Here is a 14237-nt window from a genome sequence, read left to right as displayed (position 1 = left end):
TGAAACAAGCCTAAACCTATCCTTTAAAGGTTTTTTATTATTTATTATTTGTTTATTTATTTGAGAGGCAGAGAGACAGAAGGAGAGAGAGATCCCATCCACTGGTTCTCTCCTCAAATGCCTGCAATGTATGGAACTGAGCCAGGCTGAATCCACGAGCTGGGAATTCAATGAGTCTTCCATGTGGGTGGCATTGAGCAACCTTTGTATTTGAGCTATCACCTCCGCTCCCAGGGCCTCCATTGGCAGAAAACTAAAATCAGAAGCTGAGCCAAGTATAGAACTTAGGATTCCTATATGGGACACAAGTGTCTCAACCAGTAGGCAAAAGACTAGCACTTATCCTTTAAAAAATAATAATAAACCTCTAGTTGCCTTTCCAAGAGCCATCCTTGTGTGCCTCACTCTTTGTTAACAGAACACATATTTTCAAATTCACATTCTTGGACAGTGATGGCCTCGGAGAACAGCTTCCTCCTAACATCTGCCTGAATATGGATCTGATAAACCAATGGGAACAGTCCAGTCCCCTGTGCCTGTGATTGGAATGGGGCTGGCCATGTGACTCCACCGCAGCCAATGGAGTAAGGCATAAAGTCAGCTGGCCCTGAGAAAGATTTTCCTTCCAGATGAAAAGAGGCAATCTAGTGGAAATGCCTCTTTTTTGGCCAAGTGTTGTTGTCATTACTGTTAGTGCTGCAGGTCAAACTGCCATGTTTGCCACCACTGGGCAGAAATAAACCCAAAGGTCAAGTAAACACCCGAGGATAGTGAACCAGGACAACAGACAGAACTCACGACTCTGAGGCCATCACTTACTTGTACAATTAACCCTGGAGCTATCAAGTGAGATACTAAACTCCATAATATTTAAGGGGGTCTTTTAAAACTTTGAAGTGGACCAGGTAGCCCAGGGATTAAGACACCTACATCACACATCAGAGTGCTTGGGTTCAATTCCTGCCTCCACCTCTGGCTCTTGCCTCCAGCTTCCTGCCAGTGCAGACCCTGGGAGGCTGCACTGGCAGGACCAGTGCACCAGTGATAGCACCAGTGATCAGATTCCTGCCATGTACATGGAAGACCTGTACTACATTCCCAGCTGCTGGCTCCAGCCCTGGTCCATCCCCAGCTGTTATGAGTATTTGGGAGAATGAACCAACACATCAGAGAACTTACTGCATACTTGTTCACTCGCTTTCTCTCACACACACAAACAGAAAATCATGGAAAATGTGTATTGAGGAAAATGATGCATGAATCTCAAAATAAATTTCACCAAAATAAACATATCTTCTATTTTCCATGAATTCCTTATTTATGTATTTGAATCTTTTGTTTCCAGTAGACCAAACCATTTGAACTGGTAGACCCCTATAACAAGGCTCATTACTAAGATTGTACAGATACCTGATGGCTAAAAGAGAATTTATCAGACTATTTGGATCAGAACCCCAGGAAAGCAGGTAGGGGCCAGGTAACTAGACCCTTCATGGTGACTTCCTGTCAATCACGAACCTGCTTCCCAATGCTCCCCTCCCCATACACGCATGCGTACACACACACACACACACACACACACACACGACTACAAGTCATTCTAGCAGGTGAAGCGACTAACAGACTTCAAGCAGCTGAAAAAAATGGATCTCTCGAGGCCACCCTAGGAGTAAGGAAAGCCAGAATTCCTGAGATCTCCTCACTTCAGCAACTCATACATGGCCAGCTGCTGAAAGTCATCGCCAAATTGAGACTCTGAGAACTAATGGGTGAAATCTATCAGACTTTGGAGAAGGAAAACTCCCAAGCAATTTTTGCAAGAAGCGAAGGCTGCTGGGGAGCACAAGTGGCAGACAACTGTCAGTACATAACCATCTTGTTACGGGCACGGATTTCATGTAGGCCTCTCCATGCTCAAAAAACAGACACAAGCAAACGATAACACCAGCTGACTGCAGAGAAAAGCCTCTCAGCTCTGTGCCTGCAAGTTTCTTCTTCAAACACTAATTTCTTGAGGCTACGTAAGCTTTAAAAATGACTACTTTTGGCCAGCGCCGCGGCTCACTAGGCTAATCCTCCACTTAGCGGCGCCGGCACACCGGGTTCTAGTCCCGGTCGGGGCACCAGATTCTGTCCCGGTTGCCCCTCTTCCAGGCCAGCTCTCTGCTGTGGCCAGGGAGTGCAGTGGAGGATGGCCCAGGTGCTTGGGCCCTGCACCCCATGGGAGACCAGGAGAAGCACCTGGCTCCTGCCATCGGATCAGCACGGTGCACCGGCCGCAGCGCGTGGGCCGCGGTGGCCATTGGAGGGTGAACCAACGGCAAAGAAAGACCTTTCTCTCTGTCTCTCTCTCTCACTGTCCACTCTGCCTGTCAAACAAACAAACCAAAAAAATGACTACTTTTATACATATACACACAGGAAAATGCTAAATTTTGAAAAATCTACCTATCACATTATATATATCCTCATTCTCTTAAAAAGCACACGCGTGCTCAACAGCTGCATTTAATAAAGCTGGGGGCAAGCGTCCAGCCCAGTGGTTAACATGCTGGTTTGGAGGCCCAAGTCCCACATCAGAGTACTTGGGTTCAATTCCCAGCTCTGGCTCTTGATCTTAGGCTCCTGCTATTGCAGACCTAGGAGACAGCAATGACAGTTCAAACAGCCGGGTTCCTGCCACCCATGTAGGAGACTTGGATTAATTTCCTGGCTCCCAGTTTCGTCCATGCCCCATAGCCATGGTGGACATTTGAGGAACTAGCTAGCAGATGGGAACTCTGTCATTCTGTCTCTGTCTGCCTCTCAAATTTTTTTTTTTTTTTTTTTTTTTTTTTGACAGGCAGAGTGGACAGTGAGAGAGAGAGACAGAGAGAAAGGTCTTCCTTTTGCCGTTGGTTCACCCTCCAATGGCCGCCGCGGCCGGCGCACTGCGGCCAGCGCACCGCGCTGATCTGATGGCAGGAGCCAGGAGCCAGGTGCTTTTCCTGGTCTCCCATGGGGTGCAGGGCCCAAGCACCTGGGCCATCCTCCACTGCACTCCCTGGCCACAGCAGAGAGCTGGCCTGGAAGAGGGGCAACCGGGACAGAATCCGGCGCCCTGACCGGGACTAGAACCCGGTGTGCCGGCGCCGCTAGGCGGAGGATTAGCCTAGTGAGCCGCGGCGCCGGCCTGCCTCTCAAATTTTAAAAATAATGCTTTAATGTATATTTTTAATGAAGTTGTTTCATTTGATAAATATAAGAACATACCCAGATATCTGCAGTATTCGAAATTCACCAAAACCATTCAGTGATCTACTCACCTTTATTAACTTCAGTCCTGACGATACCTAAGGGCCAACGATATGCCAGGTACAGTATGGACTTCAAAGAGAATGTAATTCCAGTTCAAAAACCATCCAGGGGACTTGTATTCTTTCTAGAACTTAGGAGAGAAAGCAAGGAGGAGTATGAATTTGCCTTTCACGCATGTGTCACCTGGTTAGGAGAAAAGTGGCTGTGAAAGTTAACTGCCCATATACACAACATAAGGCACATAGGCCATCAACAGTGGAAAGGCAATACAAGACGCCACAGGGCTTTCAATTAGGAAGAAATCTTACAAAGCTGAAAATGCCAGGGAAAGCCTTCATGAGAGAGGAGGCAAATGAAACAGATCCTTAATGATAGAAAAATGAAGTGGATTGGCATTTTCAAAGGCAAAGAACAGAAAACTTGCCAGAGCTGTGGTGTAGCAGGTAAAGCCACCACCAGCAGTATCAGCATGTGGGTTCCAGTTCAAGTCCCGGCAGCTCCACTTCTGATCCAGCTCTCCGCTATGGTCTGGGAAAGCATTAGAAGATGGCCCAAGTCCTTGGGCCCCTGCATCCTCCTGGGAGACCCGGAAGTGACTCCTGGCTTCAGATCAGCCCAGCTCTGGCTCTTGTAGCCATTTGGTGAGTGAACCAGTGAATGGAAGATCTCTATATCTCTCTCTGTCTCTTCCTCTTTGTAACTCTGCCTTTCAAATAAATAAATAAATCTTTAAAAAAAAAAAAAGGGGGCCAGCACCATGACTTACTTGGTTAATCCTCCTCCTGAGGCGCTGGCATCCCATATGGGCATTGGGTTCTAGTCCCGGTTGCTCCTCTTCCAGTACAGCTCTCTACTGTGGCCTGGGAAGGCAGTGGAGGATGGCTCAATTCCTTGGGCCCTGCACCCACATGGGAGACCAGGAAGAAGCACCTGGCTCTTGGCTTCAGATCGGCGCAGCGCCTGCTGTAGCAGCCATTTTGGGGGGTGAACCAACGGAAAGAAGACCTTTCTCTCTGTCTCTCTCTCTCTCACTGTCTAACTCTGTCAAATTTAAAAGAAAAAAAAAAAAAAAAAAAAAAAAAAAACAGAAAACTTGAGGGCAAATTCTGAAACTGCATAGTATCCAGTTGGGTGGAACACAGGGGATACAGAAACAAACCATGCGTTTAAAAACAAAATAAAACAGAGGGAAAGACCTGGCAGGACTGAACACAAGGCTGAAGTTCCTACCTGGTCAGGAGTGGAGCTTTAGGAAAATTAATACCAAAAAGCTGATTAATAGGAACTAAGTTATAGATGGACAGGAGTAAGATGCTCCGGTGTTGTACTGCACCGTAGAGTGACTGGAGCTAATAACGTAAGGTGTATAAATAAAATAAATACAAAGGTAGAAGAAAGGACTTTGAATATTTGAAAAGATAGATGTATTTACCCTGATTTGAATATTACACAATACATGTTCTGAAATATCATAGGGTATCTCATAAATGTGTACAATTTCTATATATCAGTTAAATATTTTTTTAAGGAGCAGATATTTGGCCTAGCAGTTAAAATGATGGTTCAGACACTGCATTCCATCCACACTGGAATACCTGGGTCTGGGTTCCAGCTCTGCTTCCAATCCCAACTCCCAATTTCTGCTAATGTGCTCTTGGCTTCAGCCCAGCCCAGCCTAGCCCCAGGTGTTATAGGCATTTAGAAAGTAAGCCATAAGATGGGAGCATCATTTTTCTCTCTCTCTCTCTGTCTCTCTCTGTCTCTCTCTCTCTCTCTCAAATTTTAATGAAAAAGAACTTTTTTTCCAAAATAGAAAATGCTTTCCACAGCAGCAGGTGACAGGATCAGGAGCCAGCCAGCAAACAGACCAGCCAGAGGCCCATGTGCTCACTCAGGGCAGAAGTACAGAATGTGTATCCCAGGGCTGGCAGCAGCCAGCACAGCGTAGGCAGAGCCACACATGCTTGTTAAACTGAAGTGCGTCTCTGGTGGGCAGGAATTGGATCTGATTCTTTTCTGTCACCTCTACAGGCTCTAAATGTACATCAGGCACTGAAGATGCTGGCTCCCCTTCCCCATCTCCCTTTCTCCTCCCCCAAGGGATCCAGTCCAAGATAGAGAAGGCCCAAGGATCAAGACAACATTCTCTGCCAAGGTCTGGGCATGGCCTGAAGGTCTCCCCCAAGCCTTCACCTACTGAAATGCAATCCCCACTGTAAAGTACAAAGAAGGTGAAGACATAGCCTGACTTTGGAGGTTACAGGTAGGGCCTTTGGAAGGTGACTGGGTACAGTTACCAAGGTGGAACCCCCAGGACTAAATCCTGTGAGTTCATAAGAACAGGGAGCAAGACTGGCAGAGACACAGACACACATGCACTCCCTGTCTCCTACCATGTGACAATATGCTGTGCCACCCCAGGACTGTGCCAGCTAACATAAAAAGCCCCCTGGACCTCGCACCTCAAGAACTGTGGGCCAAAATAAGCCTCTTTCCTAAAAGTTATTCTGTTATTAGAAACAGAATGTGAATTAAAAATCTCCCTCTTCTGATGCTTTCTCCCAAAGCCAATACGAGGAAAGTACAGAGGCTCGGCAAACACTACAGAGGAGGCCGGAGTGGCAGAAGGGCTATGGGTCCGGGAAAGGACACCTTGTCATAGACTTAATGCAAAAAAGCTAAGATGCTCTCCAGCTCTGCAGTCCTAAAAGATCCACTGCAGATCACTCAAAAAAAGTGAACAAAAGTACGTATCCGCATACCCTACCTAAAGTAAGACAGAGAAGGATGCAGGTAAAGTGTAACACAATGAAAGGTTCTCTGAGTTGTGCAAAAATGCCCTTGTTCTTAGGGCCCCAAAGAGGGACATGATGCTTCCAATGCACTCCAACATATGCCAGAGTAAGAGTGTCTGTGTGAGGATCAGCATGTTACATGCATGTATGTGTGCATTTACATCTGTATGCATGGCAAGGGGATTACAAAGCAAGTGGGATAAAATGCAAACAACTGGCAAGTTTGGGTAAAGGGGTCATGTCTTAGTCCACTTGTGCTGCTACAACAAAATATCTGCAGCTAGAAAATTCATCGTCACAGAAAGTTGTTTACCCATCATTCTGGGGGCTTTGAAGCTAGCAGGTGTTGCCTTCCATCAAAGGCAGCTCTGTTTCCAAGATGGCGCCCTGGTGCTATGTTCTCCAGCAGGGGGCAGTGCTGAGACTTCACATGGCAGAAGGCACACAAGCAAGAGTCACAGGTTATACAAGCCTCTTTTATAAGGCCCTTAATCCCATTTTGAGGGAGGAATACTCACTGCTCCAATATCTCTTAAAGACCCCACCTCTGGGGAAAGCACTGTGGCATAATAGATTAATCCTCCACCTGAGATGCCAGCATCCCATATGGGCACCAGTTCATGTTCCAGCTGCTCCACTTCAGATCCATCTCCCGGCTAATGTGCCTGGGAAAGCAGCAAAAGATGGCCCAAGTATTTGGGCCTCTGCACCCATGTGAGAGACACAGAAGAAGCTCCTGCATTCTAGCTTCAGCCCAGCCCAGCCCTGAGTGTTACAGCCATTTGGGAAGTGAACCAGCATATGGAAGATCTCTCTATCTCTCCCTCTCTCTCCTTGTAACTCTGCCTTTCAAATTAATTAAAAAAAAATGAATACAAGGACCCCAAATCTTTTCTAATTTTATTTATCCAGAAGCTTCATTCAGGTCTCCCATACAGGCAGAGGGGCATAATCACTGGAGCCATCTTCCACTGCTTTCCCTGGTACATTAGCAGGCAGTTGGATTGGAAGTGGAGCAGCGAGGACTCAAACCAGTGCCCATATAGGACACCAGCAACACAAATGGTTAACAACCCACTGTGCTACAATGCTAGACCCAAGACCCCACTTCTCAATACCATCGATTTGGCCATTCAGACGACAGCAGTATATGAAGGTTTTTTTGATACTATTCTTGTAACTTTTCTGTAAACTTGAAATAATATCACAATAGTTGTAAGAGTCAGGAAGCCATTTATATTCATTATTATATATAATTCTTATTATGCCATATATTTATATAGCAATTTATATACAGATAAGATTTTTTAAACTATGCTGTTTTGTGGGGGGAAAAAGATGAATAATGAGATGCATGGAATGTAACAACTGGCAAAACTAGTGGAGAGGGGAAGGGGGAAGATATATATGGATATAGATAAGCAGTTATTTGCATATAATGCATCTGCAAAAACACATAAGAAACTGGTAATGCTAGCTAACTTTCTGTGCAAAGAGGAATTGGGTAGTTAGATGACAGGAGAGAAGGAAGATTTTTCATTAAAACCTCTTTTATATATTTTAAATCATGTGAAAGCACTGCCCATTTGACATATATAGACAAAGTAAAATCACTCTGAAAAAATGTTGAAGGAAAATAATTGTGCAAGCAGGCAGTTTGGGGTAACTTAAACCAGAGAAACAAGAAATGGGACAGAAGCCACCTGGCAGGACACTGCCCAGATGCGACCCCTCAGGCCACTGTGCTTGGAGGGATGCCTATTTGGAGGGGGTTCATGCCAGACAAGCAGAGCTGGAAATTCGGAAAAGCATGTTCTATCAAGTTTCAGCCTAAATTCAAGAGAATTTTATCATTAAAAAAAAAATTACAGCAAGAAAATTCTCCATTGTTCCATTCCTCAAGCTGCCACTGCCCGGTTCTGAGACTCCAGGAATCGACACACTGGGACATCTGTCCTCAGTCTGACAGCCACAGCTGGCTGAACCTTGGTCCATCATGCCCATGTATATACCGCATCTGACCACCCAGAGTGGCAGCCACTACCCTCCCTTGAAAATAACCATGGGGCCCAACTGTAGCATAGCAAGTAAAGCCACCACCTGCAATGCCAGCGTCCCGTATGGGCGCCAGTTCCTGTCTCAGCTGCTCCATTTTGTATCCATCTCTCTGCTAATGTCCTGAGAAAAACAGCAGAAGATAGCCCAAGTGCTTTGGCCCTGCCACCCACATGGGAGACTTGGATGAAGCTCCAGGCTCCTGGCTTTGGCCTGGCTCAGCCCTGGTCATTACGGCTACTTGGGGAGTAAACCAGCAATCTCTATCTCTCTCTTTCTCTTTCTAAGTCTGCTTTTCAAATAAATAAATAAAATCTTCAAAAAATAAAAGAATGGCAAGAAGTCACTCCACTGTGTGTTACCAGTGTGAGAGACTCTTGGATCTATGTCACATTTGTAAGGTTTCTCAGGATGGTCAGAGATGGGCAATTCAGAATGAATGGGAAATGAATCTTCCTGCTGGCCTAACCCACCATCCGTGAACTTTTTTATTCTTTAAAAGATTTGTTTACTTATTTGAAAGGGAGAATTCCAGAGACAAAGAGGAAGAGAGAGATAAATCTTTCCATGTCTCCCACGCGATTATAGGGGCCCAAGCACTTGGGCCATCTTCTGTTTTCCCAGGCCATAGCAGAGAGCTGGACCGCAAGTGGAGCAGCCAGGACAAGAACCAGCGCCCATATGGGATGTCAGCACTGCAGGCGGTAGATTTACCCACTACGCCACAGTGCTGGCCCCAATCTGTGAACTTTCACAGGAGCCAAGCAAGCTCAGACAGCAATGGGAAGAGAAAACACCTCTGTCTGCAGAAGCCATTGGCTTTCCAGTTCTCACAGGCAGGCACCCTGCAGTCCCACTCTCTCTTTTGCTCAAGGACACCCACGGCTGCTCTCAGCCCAAGTCTCACTCCCTTACTCAGCCTCTTTACTTACCACCCACTTACTACTCCTCTTTGATGGACTATGTGGTTGGGCACATCCGTGTATGTCTGTGCCCAAGAACTGGCCCGTGAGTTGTTATCAGAAATGCTACTGATGGATTGTATTTGAGAAAGGGTAAGGGAGGTGAGAAAGGCAGGACTTGAGCTAAGGACAAAGGCTCCTTCTCCCTCAGAACTGTAAGATAACGGGGTCTGTTTATTCAGCAAAGACACATTGAGCCCTGCTGGGTGGCTGGGAAAGACACAGCTGAGAAGCTCCTGGCCCAGCAGAGGGAGACAAACATCAACATCAACCAGCATAAGAAGGGACACACTCACCCCATCTCCCGAGTGCGCTCCTCCGGGGTTCAAAGAAGGCGCGCAAGCACACACACACACACACACACACACACATATGGATTAGGGGGCAGCACAGATGGGCATCCCAGAAAAAGAAGGGAAAGTACACCCAGCTGCCAGAGTCCTGGGTTCCAGCCTAGCTCTCCACTGACCAGTGTGGGCAACTGGGGCTGACTTAGCTTCTAAGACTCAGCCTCCACCTGTACAATGGAAATCACCACACCTATCTTCAGAAGGGTGAAGGTGAAAGTGGCCAACACAGCCCCATACTAACAGAGCCTTGGCCAACAGCACTGCTGTCCCTTCTCAACTTCCATCAAGTTCAGTACACAAATCCTTTGTGATGGGTCGAATTGTGTCCCTCAAAAAGATACACTGAGGTCTGAGCCTCAATCTTTGAAGAGATTTTATTTGGAAATAGGACTTTGAAGATGTGATCGGGTTAAGATGAGGTCATATTGGAGCTCGACAGGCCCTTAGGCCATATGATTCATGTCCTTGGAAGAGGAAGTGGGAGAGACAGCGAGACGCACAGGGAGAAGACAGCCATATGATGACGCAGACAGAGCTGCAGTGACGGAGCTACCGGCCAGGCAGCGTCAAGGGTTGCCGGAAAGCCACATCAAGCTGGAAAAAGCAAGTCCTGAAGAATCACAGAAAGAACCAACCTGGCTAACACCTTGATTTTGGACTTCCCAGCCCCCAGGACTGGGAGAGAATAAATTCCTGTTGTTTTAAGTTCCTAGTTCATCGTCCAGTTTAACAGCAGCCTGGAGAAACAGCAAAGCTTCCCTCCCCAGACCCCACCTTTTTATTTATTTATTTTTTTTTTTTTGACAGGCAGAGTTAGTGAGAGAGAGAAACAGAGAGAAAGGTCTTCCTTCCGTTGGTTCACCCCACAAATGGCTGCCACGGCTGGTGTGCTGCACCGATCTGAAGCCAGGAGCCAGGTGCTTCCCCCTGGTCTCCCATGCAGGTGCAGGGCCCAAGGACTTGGGCCATCCTCCACTGCCTTCCCGGCCACAGCAGAGAGCTGGACTGGAAGAGGAGCAACCAGGACAGAACTGGGCACCCCAACCAGGACTATAACCCGGGGTGCCGGTGCCCCAGGTGGAGGATTAGCCTGACGAGCCGCAGTGTGGGCCAACCCCTCCCCTTTTAAAGAACCCCCCCAACTCGCCTGAGGAAACCAAACACTTGTGCAAACATAAATAATACATGATACCCCAGAAAAGGCGGCCCTCAGTAATCAGCCTTTGCAGAAGAGAGAAATGTGGAAAACTGGGTGTTTTCTTGGGGATGGCTGCCATTTTGAATCACTCACGGTCCCCAAAGGGATAAAGACAGTGATGGAATGACCTTGAATATAGACCAGAGGGTCAGGACCACACATCCCACCACCACAGAGGCTGATTCAGCCTGCACACATCCCGTGTCTCTCAGGAACACTTGTGGCAATCCCGGTAGGTAGTAGGAGCTGCTATCAACAAACAGCAGGCCAACCAAGATGGAAAGAAAAAGGGCAAAGAGTCGAACCAAAGCAGAAAAGCACATTTCTAGATGTCTACATAGCTTGAAGAAAAAGAAGTGATGCTTGGGACCCTGACTCACCCACACCCAACGATCTCGTTGACCTATGCCATCCACATAAAATTAGCATTCTTGTTGGAAACCACCAAATCCACATCATGGTTTTTACCAGTAAAAGATGCCATTTTTGGTTATGAGGGTTCAACAAGCCCAGTCACCAGCCACTAGAGAATTCAACCAAAGTAAAAGAGCTTTTGAGTGGGCACTGCCCTGGCCCGTGCCCCATTCCAGCACCTGTTCTGGTTTCACCTTGCAGTGTGGAGAGCTCAAGGGAAAGCTCCAGTATCGAAGAATTCAACTGCAGAATTAATGACTCAATTGCCCCAGTTCTAAGAGGGTTAGCAACCCGTCTGCCAGGCGCCGGATCTTAGAAAACAGGAAAGGGAGACATGCCAGAGAGGACGCTTGTAGGGCCCACAATACCCTCAGAAAAAAAACAACTTTAAGAAGGCACCAATTTCTATGTCCTTGGGCACCACCACCACCACCCCCACTATCCATCCACCTGCCCGCAGATCTGGGGCGGTACCACCCATGAGGAAAAGAGAACTGGGGATAGCGTGGCCACTAAAAAGGACACTATGATGCCCAGACAGTGGGTAAGGTGAGAGGAGTCTCTGCTTCATTCAGAAAGCTGCCTAAGACGGTTTAGCCTGGATCACCTGTCTCCAGGTGCCTGGTTCATCCAGAACTGCACCTTTTTAGCGCGTTTCACAGTTTGTACACTCAGGACCTAATTACTCAAGGATTGTTAGTGTGGGTGGCAGCACTTGGCTGCCTGCCGTTCCTGCTCAAGAGCTTCTTCATGGAGGGAGCACAAAGGGAGTTTCAGAAAGGCAATCAGTCAAGGACGGACCCATCTCCTTCAAACCTGTCACCTGGGAACGGGACTGGAATCCAGGCCAACTCCAAAATAAAAGTGGGGGAGGGGGTAGAATTGAGAGGAGGAAGTGCAGGGATCTCAGAATATTTCATTGCTGGGGGTCACCTGAGCTCCCTATTTTTTGTTACAGATAAGAAAATGGGCACTGGCCAGTGCAGCGGCTCCACAGGCTAAACCTCTACCTGCGGCGCCAGCACACCGGGTTCTAGTCCCGGTCGGGGCACCGAATTCTGTCCCAGTTGCTCCTCTTCCAGGCCAGCTCTCTGCTATGGCCCGGGAGTGTAGTGGAGGATGGCCCAAGTCCTTGGGCCCTGCACTCCATGGGAGACCAGAAGCACCTGGCTCCTGGCTTCAGATCAGCGCAGTGTGCCGGCTGCAGCGCACCAGCCGCAGCGGTCATTGGGGGGTGAACCAATGGAAAAGGAAGACCTTTCTCTCCTGTCTCTCTCACTGTTCACTCTGCCTGTCAAAAAAAAAAAAAAAAAAAAAGGAAGGAAGGAAGGAAGGAAGGAAGGAAGGAAGGAAGGAAGGAAGGAAGAAAATGGGCACTAAGTATGGTCCAAAATCAGAAATGGGTTACCATTAGTGGACTGGTCAGGCTTTCTGTCCCCAGCTGGAGAAAGAAAGGAAGGAAGGAAGGAAGGAAGGAAGGAAGGAAGGAAGGAAGGAAGGAAGGAAGGAAGGAAGGAAGGAAGGAAGAAAATGGGCACTAAGTATGGTCCAAAATCAGAAATGGGTTACCATTAGTGGACTGGTCAGGCTTTCTGTCCCCAGCTGGGCACTCCCTGCAGTACCCCACGGGCCTCCATGAAAACACAAGCATGGCTGGAAGCCGGCTCACAAGACAGAAGCAAATCCACGCATGCTGAGTCTTCAAAAGACAAAACGACAGGGCGAGCGGCAGGCATTGTGGTGTTGCAGGTTAAGCTGGCACCTGTGACGACACCAGCATTCCATACGAGCATCGTTTCGATTCCCAGCTTCTTGGCTTCCAATCCAGCTCCCTGCTAATGCACCTGAGAAGGCGGCAGAAAGTGGCCCACAGGGCAGACCCAGATGAAGTTCCAGGCTCGTGGCTTTGGTCTGGCCCTGCACTGGCCATTGTGGCCATTTAGGAGAGTGAACTAGCAGATGGAAACTATCCCTCTCTCGCTCTTTCTCCTTCCTGCTCTCACTCTCTCTGCCTTTCAAACAAGGAAATACATCTTTTTTTAAAAAATGAAATGGAAAGAAGCCTTGCTAGCAGTGATTCACTTTGAGTATAATAGTAAGGTCTTTATTACATATCTTTGTAGTGGTGGAGGAGGCAATTAAGCCAATTGCACCAAAAAACCTAACTCAGCTAAGTATTAACTTTCAAGGAGGAACATACGCACTTCCCACCTTCCCCCGGAAGGATGGTTCCTGTCCCTGGTGTTCGCACCAGAAGGCAAGTGTCCCTGCCCTGTCTGACTGCCCCATGTCTGTTTGGCTGAGGCTGGTTAATGGGAACACACACAGAAAGAGCAACTCCAAGTGTTGCCCTAAAAGGATGGATTCCAAGCCCTGCACAAGAGAAATCAAGATGTGCCAGCATGAAGAGGGTCTCTGAGTGGGAGGACTTCCACTTGGCACTGTTCCTGCTACTCGGATCCTAAGTGTGTGGCTCATTCCTGACCCACTCCGACCCCAAGTGTCTTGAAGGCTGCTTCTCCTTCTCTGTCTCCTCTGAGGATGCTGCATGACAGTACAGGTGGAAACCCTGCACGGAAGACACGTAGCTCTGGGGTACCAGAGGCCGAGCTTGGCCTGACCTTACCCAGAACAAGATACCAAAGAGCTGATGTGCTCTCAACTCTCAAATGTGAGGCCTGAACCATGGCCTTCCAACTGCAAAATTCCAAGAATGACGGGACAGAGACGAGTTAGTTAAGGTTCAAATCCAAGTGGTCCCTCCAAAAACAAAACAACAACACTATTCCAAGCATTGCAATGGAGAGTTGGGACCAGTCCACCTACCTTCCCATGTAGATTTTTAATCAGCAATCACTTGCAGAACCAGCAGGCATGCAGCTAGTGGTTAAAACACCTGCATCCCACATCAGAGTACCTAGGTTCAGTGCCTAGCTCCAGCTCCTGACTCCTGCTAATGCAGACCTTGGGAGGCAGAGGTGATGGCCCAAGTGATTGGGTTCCTGCTATCTATGTGTGAGACCTGAATAACTGAGTTCCCACACCTGGCTGCAACCCCAGTGGGGTCCACTGCAGACTTTTAGGCAGTGAACCAACAGATGAGAGCACATTCTCTCACTCTCTCTCTCTCTCCCTCCCCCCCACCCCCCATGTGTGTATCTGTGTG

At 47.8% G+C, this 14237-nt stretch overlaps 1 protein-coding gene across 13 annotated transcripts in view; it reads right to left on the bottom strand.

The window, feature by feature from the left end:
- Positions 1-14237, bottom strand: part of TIAM1 (TIAM Rac1 associated GEF 1) — a 445843-nt gene that overhangs the window by 370545 nt on the left and 61061 nt on the right. For 6 of the 13 annotated variants that reach the window (XM_051819218.2, XM_051819217.2, XM_070071883.1 and 3 more), the window contains exon 2: positions 3306-3427. The exons of the other annotated variants lie outside the window; for them this stretch is intronic. The gene's annotated coding sequence lies outside the window, so the exon portion shown is untranslated. The remainder of the gene's footprint in view (positions 1-3305; positions 3428-14237) is intronic. 13 annotated transcript variants of the gene reach the window in all.

The sequence above is a fragment of the Oryctolagus cuniculus genome, chromosome 4, assembly GCF_964237555.1.
Source record: "Oryctolagus cuniculus chromosome 4, mOryCun1.1, whole genome shotgun sequence".
NCBI classification, from domain to species: domain Eukaryota; kingdom Metazoa; phylum Chordata; class Mammalia; order Lagomorpha; family Leporidae; genus Oryctolagus; species Oryctolagus cuniculus.
The sequence above is the reverse complement of the archived record's forward strand: the minus strand, read 5'-3'. Positions and strand labels throughout refer to the sequence as shown.